This window comes from Loxodonta africana, chromosome 4 (assembly GCF_030014295.1).
Source record: "Loxodonta africana isolate mLoxAfr1 chromosome 4, mLoxAfr1.hap2, whole genome shotgun sequence".
NCBI classification, from domain to species: Eukaryota; Metazoa; Chordata; class Mammalia; order Proboscidea; family Elephantidae; genus Loxodonta; species Loxodonta africana.
In genome coordinates, this window is record NC_087345.1 from 127,694,824 (window position 1) to 127,704,314 (window position 9,491).

At 35.8% G+C, this 9,491-nt stretch overlaps 2 pseudogenes; both read left to right on the forward strand.

The window, feature by feature from the left end:
- Positions 1 to 2,878: 2,878 nt before the first annotated feature.
- Positions 2,879 to 5,185, forward strand: LOC111748047 (taste receptor type 2 member 10-like; annotated as a pseudogene).
- Positions 5,054 to 6,806, forward strand: LOC100655890 (taste receptor type 2 member 19-like; annotated as a pseudogene).
- The last annotated feature ends 2,685 nt before the right edge of the window (positions 6,807 to 9,491 follow it).

A 9,491-nucleotide genomic window follows, 5' to 3' on the forward strand; every position in this document is an offset into this window, starting at 1 on the left:
AGAACACATATTTTGCGGGGACATAATTCAATCCATAACAAATACATTCTCTGACAATAACATAATACAAATCAACTGAATAAAACCTGCATGTGTGCATTTGTGTATATTCTAGATTCAAACACATTTTGTATCTCAATAAACACTTGTTGAATAAAATCTTTATTGGCTGAAATTTTGTTTAATGAATACTATAACTTTTCTTGAATTCTGTTTATCATTTTTCAAGACAGTGTTTGAAAATATACTAAATTTATAACTACTTGTAAATGTATTTACATTATTTATAATTCTTGTGTTTCCCTATTCAGAAACACATTATATCTCTCCCTTTATTCAAAACTTCCACTTATCTCCCAGTTTAAATCTTTTTAAATTTAAATAGGTTATTTCAAGGTTAATTATTCATTTACATGTATTTTTGAATATTTTCTCTTTTCCCTTGGATACTTAGAAAATGATGTTGTATTATTATTTCAACACAAATTATTGGGATTTTCCAAATTACTTTTTCTCATTTATTCAATGTAATTGTATATTGCTCAGCAACCTAAAGAATATGGTCTGTCTGTGAATCTTTCAAAATTGCCAGGAACTCCTTTGTGATCTAGTGCATGTTGAATTTTAGATTCCATTCCACATGTATTAGAATAATTCTCTAGGTTTGAAAGCAGGAATAGATGTAATTTTAAGGAAGGTGTAATTTGCTTAAGTTATAGGTAATTTTTGACCTATTCCTAACATTTTTTGTACCTTAATCTAAAAAAAGCAAAGTAAATATTTGCAAACACACATACGCACAACTGTTCAGCAATATAGTTTTTGAAATAGTGTATCAGTGGGTCTGAACCAGAAAAGGCTTTGCCACCTGAGGGCATTTGGCAATGTCTGGAGAGATTTCTGATTGTCACAACTGGGAGGTGGTGCTACTAACATCTAATGGTTATAGACTGGGGATGCTGCTACAATCACAGGACAGTTTTCAACAACAAAGAATTATCCAGCCCAAAATGTAAAGAGTGATGAGGTTGAGAAAGCTTTTAGTGTTCAGTTGGAAACATTTTAAGCTCTAAAAGGAGCCCTGGTGGTGTGGTGGTTAAGAGCTTGGCTGCTAATCCAAAGGTCAGCAGCTCCAATCCACCAGCTGCTCTTTGGAAACCCTATAGGGCAGCTCTACCCCATCCTATAGGGCAGTTCTATGCTGTCCTATAGAGCCGCTATGAGTCGGAATTGACCTGATGGCAGTGGGTTTGGTTTTTAGTGGGTTAAGCTCTAAGAGAAAGGGAATTATTAAGGAATCACAGTCAAAATAAGTGACTTTTAGATAATCATAATATAGAAGAATATTATTGATGTGAGAATATGACAGTTATATGTTTCTTAATGGGAAAAATACTGACAATGGCTCTTTTTATAAAGCTATTTCGGTGATTTCCACGTTTCTGCATATATCAGGACTTTATCCAAAGGAAAAAAAATTAAAATTTTCCTTTCCAAAGTAATTTCTTGATGCCTGAGATTCAGTTACCATGAAAGTTTCATCTACTTTCCATAAAATTTTGGTTTCTGGTAAAATGGAAATTCTCTTTAAGCTACTATGTGACATTCGCATCTTAGTTTGCATCAACTTCTGTTCCTCGGCCAGCTGGTGATCTTCATGTGGCATGGCATCTCTCTTTCCCCATGTCTGTGCGCTTGTCTGTCCTAATCTGCTGTTTTTGTATCTCAAAAGTGAGCAGTTTAAAACACACCCTACACTGATATGGCCTTTTAACATAATAGTTTGTATGGTAACACTGAAGTGAGTTTTCCTGAAAAGGGAATAGAGAAAATCTTAGGGCATTGGTTAAAATGCTAAATAAATAAATAAATAAAGCTCCCAGCCAGAAAAAATTGAAATATTCAACTTAATGGACATCATTATTGAAATAGCAATTAAAGTTATATAACTTAACTAAATGAGATATTTTTCTACTTATTTCCTATATTAGAGAATGAAGCATGAAGTCAGGGTTTAATAAATATTGCTGGATAATGGAAGAGAGAACTTTTTATATACTGAGTAAAATTTTCTACAAATAAAAGGATTTACTCAGATTAGTTGTTAGCATTTATAATGTGACTTGAGACACATATACAGATACTTGGTAAACTAAATAAATGAATGAACGGATGCCAGCAAAAATAAACGGAAATATGTTGCATGAAGGGACTTTTCCTGAGAGCCTTTCATGTAAACAGCAGTCAACATAGGGTCTTGCATTCATAGATGGAGTATCCGTGAGTATAAAAATACAGCAACAATTTTGTGAGATAATATTTGGGAAGTTTATCCTGCCCAGAGAGGAGCTTAAAATATAATTAAAAGTTAAAAGATAAAAATATCTTTAAAAATACGAGAAAATGACTTCTAGAACCTAGCTCAGCACAAACTGGCCTTAAGTGTTTTTATGTGGCTGGGTAATAAACTATTGTCCTGTTTATATTATAACTTGAAGTATTCCCTGTCTGAAATACTAGAGGAAAAAAATGGAGAAAATATGTTTCTTTGTGTCTTTCATTATTCGGAGTAAGTTTCTACAATGCCCAAATTCATCCATCATTTTTACACACTATTTTTTCTTCACATTTCTGAACTGCGATTATAAACACAACATAAATGATGATGATAATGTTGATATTGAAAACAAAAAAAAGTCCAACAAAGTGCAACTTTTGATTTTATTGTGTCTCGTATCCTGTAGATATTTCTTTGGCACCCCTACTTCACTATTCAGGTTAATAAATGCAAAACAGTCTCAGGAGAAAAGTCAAATTTGTGAAACAGGAGGTTTCATTTGCATCTTAACAAATTGTGTATAGGCATTCAGTGTGGACATACATTCTCTAGGCTACCTAACCTTTTATAATTGTTACTGGAAGGGTCTCCATGAAGACAATTCAGATCACAGTACATTACTCAGGAGTTTTAAAGTCTTTTTATAACAAAGAAAGAGAAGAAAATTACTCTTCCATCAAGCAGTCAATAGATGCCTCATTCCGCAGCAGGCAAATCTTAAATAGATGTAACAGAAACAATATTAAAAAAAAGATTTTTTTTTTTTAAAATATTGTGGACCAGTAAATATGCTAAGTGTCATAGAGGGCATCCTCCTTTTTATTATAGTATGTGAATCAATTTTGAGGGTTTTAGGGAATGGGTTTATTGGACTTGTAAACTGCATTGAATATGTCAAGAATAAGAAGTTCTCTATTTAGTTGAGGGGAAAGACAACTCACAATACAGGAGAGGTCAGCACAACTGGGTTAAACTGAAAGCAAAGAAGTTTCCTTAATAAATGGAATGCTTTGAAGGCCAGAGTAGCATGGGCGGGGTGTGGAAACTATGGTTTCAAGGGACATTTAGGTCAGTTGGCTTAATAAAATCTATTAAGAAAACATTCTGCATCCCACTTTGGTGAGTGGCATCTAGGGTCTTAAATGCTAGCAAGCAGCCGTCTAAGAGGCATCAATTGTTCTCAACCCATCTGGAGCAAAGGAAAATGAAGAACACCAAAGACAGAAGGTAATTATGAGCCCAAGAGACAGAAAAGGCAACGTGAATCAGAGACTACATCAGCCTGAGACCAGAAGTAGATGGTGCCGGGCTACAACCGATGACTGCCCTGACAAGGAACGCAACAGAGAATCCCTGATGCAGCAGGAGAGCAGTGGGATGTGACCTCAAACTCTCGTAAAAAGACCAGACTTGCTGATCTGACTGAGACTAGAAGGACTCCGGAGGTCATGGTCCCCAGACCTTCTGTTAGCCCAAGACTGGAATCATTCCCAAAGCCAACTCTTCAGACAGGGACTGGACTGGACCGTAAGATAGAAAATGGTACTGGTGAGGAGTGAGCTTCTTGGCTCAAGTAGACACATGAGCCTATGTGGGCAACTCCTGCCTAGAGGGGAGATGAAAAGGCAGAGAGGGACAGAAGCTGGCTGAATGGACATGGGGAATACAGGGTGGAGAGAAGGCGTGTGCTGTCTCATTAGGGGGAGAGCAGCTGGGACACATAGCAAGGTGTATATAAATCTTTGTTTGAGAGACTGACTTGATTTGTAAACTTTCACTTAAAGCACAATAAAAATAAAAAAATAAATAGGCCAAGAAAGGATAAGAAGTTCTCTACAATTGGCTTCATTCTTACTGGCTTGGCTATTTCCAGAATTTGTCTGATATGGATAATACTAACAGATGGATTTTTAAAGATATATTCTCTAGGTATGTATGTGTCCAGTGACTTAACTAACTATATCAGTTACTTATGGATAATTATTGGTCAATCAAGTATCTGGTTTGCCACCAGCCTCAGCATCTTTTATTTTCTGAAGATAGCAAATTTTTCCCACCACATTTTTCTCTGGCTAAAAAAAAAAAAAGGGGGTAGACTTAATAGGGTTCTTCCCCTTTTCGTGGGATTCTTGCTTATTTCACGGTTACTTAACTTTCCAAAAGCAGTGAAAATTATTAATGATTATAGAGTCTTGAAAAGAAACAGAACATGCTGCTCAACATAAGTTACAGTGAATTCTTTATGAGCCAGGTTTTCCTCAATCTGGGGAAAATTTTCTTTTCACTCACTCTATCCTTGATCATATGTTTCTTATTAATCAATTCCCTTTGGAGACACAACAGGAGGATGCAAGTGAATGTCACAGAATCCAGAGATCTCAGCCCAGAAGCTCATATTAGAGCAATGAATATTTTGCTGTCTTTTATCATTCTCTTTATCTTGCATTTTACAGGCATTGCCATAGAAATTTCATATCTTACTGTGCCAGAGAATAAACTGCTGTTTATATCTGGCATGACAACAACAATCATCTATCCCTGGGGTCACTCATTTATCCTAGTTCTAGGAAACAACAAGCTAAAGCAGGCCTCTTTGAGGGGACTGCAGCAATTAAAGGGCTGTAAGAAAGGGAAAACATCTCGGCACTCCGTAGACAGGCTTGGGGAGAAATAGATGTTCTAGCAGAGAAATCTAGTGCAGAAATCTTTGAAGATATGTTTCACTTGTACCACATTCTTGCATTGGTTTTAACTGTGTATCGGACATCACTGAAATCTTCCGTAATTGTCTTGACAACCTCTCAGAGAATCAAACTTTTCAACAAGATTCTAATCCCGTATGCTAATTCCGTGACTCAATCAGCTTCCCTCCCCTGCTACATCTTCTTCTCACACATCTACCAGAGGAAAAACATCAGCCTGGAGACCATGCACTGTAAACAATATGATGGTGGGATTAGGTATATGAAACAAGACTTTTCATTGTGCTTTACCTGACTTCCCTGAAGCATTGACACAATTTCACCAAGAAGACCTGAATAAAAAGAAACCAAGACAAAGATATGTATGATCAGTCTTGACATTTCAACCATGACAATGAGAGACAGAGACTTTGGTGCTTTTTTCGAGTGTACAATTTAATTCTCTAATGTGCTACCTGTATTTTCACTGTTTACAGCCCAATGGTTTCTTTTTGTAGCGTGTTTTTGATATAATAGCAAAATTATAATAGCAGTGGGTGTAGTTCTGTGAAAAATTGTTTTGGAAGGAGAGTCTATATGGGGGTGAAGAGATCAGAAGCACTTATGAAATAAATCTTTACAAGAAATACTAATAGGAGTCCTCTGGTTAGAAAATCAATAACATCAGATATCAACCCAAGAGTATAACACAGGAGAGAGCAACTAGATAACAACCCAGATAGGGAAATCACAAAAACAAATGAAGATAAAAAATGCTCAAAACAGGAAAACAGAGAAGTCATTATACAAAAGTGGAGAGTTAAACAACTGGTTCTGGTGATATTCTTGGGACTTTAGTCTTTTGGTGTTTTCACCTTGCAGTGGTAATCAGAGAAGACAAATCTGGATGAATGATTATGAAGGAAACAGGACTTGGAAGACCAAATTTAGTAACATTGTGAGCCTTTCAAACCTGACTGTACTTAAGCTAGCAACCTTTATACCCTTTACTGTGTCCCTAGTGTCTTTTCTGCTGTTAATCTTTTCCCTGTGGAAACATCTCAAGAAGATGCAATTCAATAGCAAAGGATCCCAAGAGCCCAGCACCAAGTCAACATAAAAGCCATATAAACCGTAATCTCCTTCATGTTCCTATTTGCCATTTACTTTCTGCCTGTAGTCATATCAGCTTGGACAAACTGGTCATTATGCTTGGCCTCACTATTGGAATCATGACAAACTGGTCGTTATGCTTGGCCTCACTATTGGAATCATCTATCCTTCAAGCCATTCATTTATCCTGATTTTGGGAAACAAGAAGCTAAGACAGGCCTTTCTGTCAGCTGTGTGGCAGTTGAGGTGATGGCTGAAAGACAGGACACCCTTGGCTTCATAGGTCAATAAGGGAGGGATCTTATATCTTCTTGTTGTTATATGCCGTCAAGTCGATTCTGACTCAAAGCGACCCTGTAGGACAGAGTAGAACTGCCCCACAGGGTTTCCAAGGAGTGGCTGGTGAATTCAAACTGCCAATCTTTTGCTTAGCAGCCCAGCTCTTAACCATTGTGCCACCAGGGCTCCTCTCATGCCTTCTAACAGAGAACAAACTGATGGAATTCTGGTAAGATATTTTTCACTTCTTCCTGATTTTTCCATGGGGTATGTCATCGAGAAATTTTCAAAAGTATACCTAGAAAAGTCTTTTTCCTGAGCTTATTACATGTAATAAAAGAGAAAAAATTTTTTTTCTCTTTTATTACATGGAAGTAGAAGATTATTTATACATGTTATACAAACATAGAAAAATGACAACAAAGAGAGTTAAAAAGAGATAGAAAATAATACACCCTCAATCAAATTTTTTAGGTAAAGGACTTACGCAAATGATCGTAAGAAATTTCTCAAAATCACAGAGCCACCTGTATTAAGCATGCATGTTTTACATTATCATCTTCTAATTCAAAAATTCATGATCCACATTTATACATTATGAGGGGCTGACAATTTATTTCAGGAAAGCGCTACTGTTTTCCATTGTAATTTGTACCACAGTGTGTTTAGATTTCATTGAGTGACATTCCAGTCTTATGGCTGGTAAGGATATTCAACTCTTAATCACACATTGAAGATACATGTTTGGGGGCTATTTTATTCCATCATGAATTCTTATTTCATGACTAATAGAGCACAAACAGAACTGTTCTTAGGAAAATATGTAGATCATAAAATTTCAGCATGGCAACTATATTTAGAGGAAATTTTTTACATGTATGCCAAAAATTTCCAACTTTATGTTAAGATAGGTCAGATAATTTAATACAAGTAGGTGAAAAGCTTAGAAAATTTGAATCGTATAAGTGGAATTAATATGAAAAAAACATGGTCATGACCTGGGGTCAATGCTATTAATTTTCATTACGATGGAATTCTTATTAGAGAAAACATATATACATTCCAATGCGAGGAATTATTTGTTTAAAGGTTACTTACAGGAAGACATTCCTAAGCTTTCAGGCTTTTTATTTGATGTGATTTAATTTGTTCTTCCAGCCCTAGTTCCATTCAGATTAATTCACTTGGAGACATTTAAATAAGAAATATTTTAAATATATATATTAAGATAAAATGTTCATTTTTAATAATATAAGTCAGATGTTAACTTCCAGTTTGGCACTGATTTGCTAAATCTGTTGGTTAAATTGGCATACATGATTGTCATGGAAATATGTTAGGAATATATATTGTCTTAGTCATCTAGTACTGTTATAACAGAAATACCACAAATGGATGGCTTTAACAGAGACAGTTATTTTCTCACAGTCTAGTAGGTTACAAGTCCAAATTCAGGGCATTGGTCCCAGGGGAAGGCTTTCTGTCTCTATTGGCTCTGGAGGAAGGTCCTTGTCCTCAATCTTCCCCTGGTCGAGGAGCTTCTCAGGTGCAGGGACCTTGCATTCGAGGACACACTCTGCTCCTGGTGCTGCTTTCTTGGTGGCATGAGGTTCCCAACTCTCTGCTTGCTTTCCTTTCATTTCTTGAGAGATAAAAGGTGGTGCAGGCCACACCCCTGGGAAACTCCTTTACCTTGGATCAGGGAGGTGACCTGAGTAAGGGTGGTGTTACAATCCCACCCTGATCCTCTCAACCTAAAATTATGATCACAAAATGGAGGACAACCACACATGGCCTAACTTGATACACACAGTTTTGGGGGGACATAATTCAACCCATGACAGATATACTGAATAATTTTAAATTCATTAAATAACTTTAACAAAGATGAAAAAAATCATGCTTATGTTCACCAGAATACATGTATAAGAATATTCATTACGTATCAACAGTAAAAAATTAGTAACTCCCAAATTCCATCACCGGTAGAATGAATCAATAAAATGTGGCAAATTCATCCAGTTGAATACTATTCAACGACAAAAATAAATACACTACGATTACACATATAGATGATCATCTCACATAGAAATAATGTTTAATAGAAGAATCCAGACCTCTCCCACAAAAGAAAAAAAAAAGTATATATATATATATGCATGATTTCATTTACATAAAGTGCAGCTGCAGGCAACAGTAAACTATAATTAGGGATGCATATTTGGGTAGTAAAAATACAAAGAAAATTATGGAAGTTATTTCCGCAAAGGATGATTTGAGAGTAAAGAGGGTATTATGATCAGAAAAGGGTCTGCAGTGAAGTTTGATGGTTTTTTTTTTTTTTTGATCTGTGTGGTATTAACACCAGTGTCCCATTTATAAAAATTTATTAACCATCCTCTTCCTCTTTATTGTGTACTCTTTCAAAAGTGTTGTGACAACTATTGGTCAGTTTACTCTAGAGAAAGATGGTATGCTACTGTTACCATTCAGCTTTATATATGTTCTAAACCCCACAATACATAGGTATTTTTTAGGCAGCCAATTAATTTTAAAGAGATTTAAACAAAAAGACAAAAATATTATGTTTTACCTGTGTAGCTACCACTTCTGAAGCTGTTCATGCTTTTGTGTAGCTTCATATTTCCACCTGGTATCGTTTTCTTTTTGCCTGGAGGATGTTCTTCAAGGTTTCTTGTGATGTGGGTCTGCTAGTGACGAATCCTTTTTGCTTTTGATGTTTGAAAACACTTTATTTCTCCCTAAATTTAGAAAAATATTTTGGCTGGGCACTCTAGATTGAGGGTTTTTTTTTTTTTTTTTTTCTTTCCCCTTTGAGAACTTTAAAGGCGTTGCTCCGCTGGCTCCTCACATTATTTCTGAGGAGAAATTGTCTGCCATTTTCCCCTTAAAACTGCTTTTGAGCAATTTGATTATAACGTTCCTTGGTGTAGCTTTTGTTATGTTTCTTGTCTTTGGGCTTGAGTTTCTTGGGTCTGTGGGTTTATAGTTTTCATCAGATTTGGAAATTTTGGGCTGTTAATTTTTCAAATATTTCTTTTACTCATTCCACCTGATTG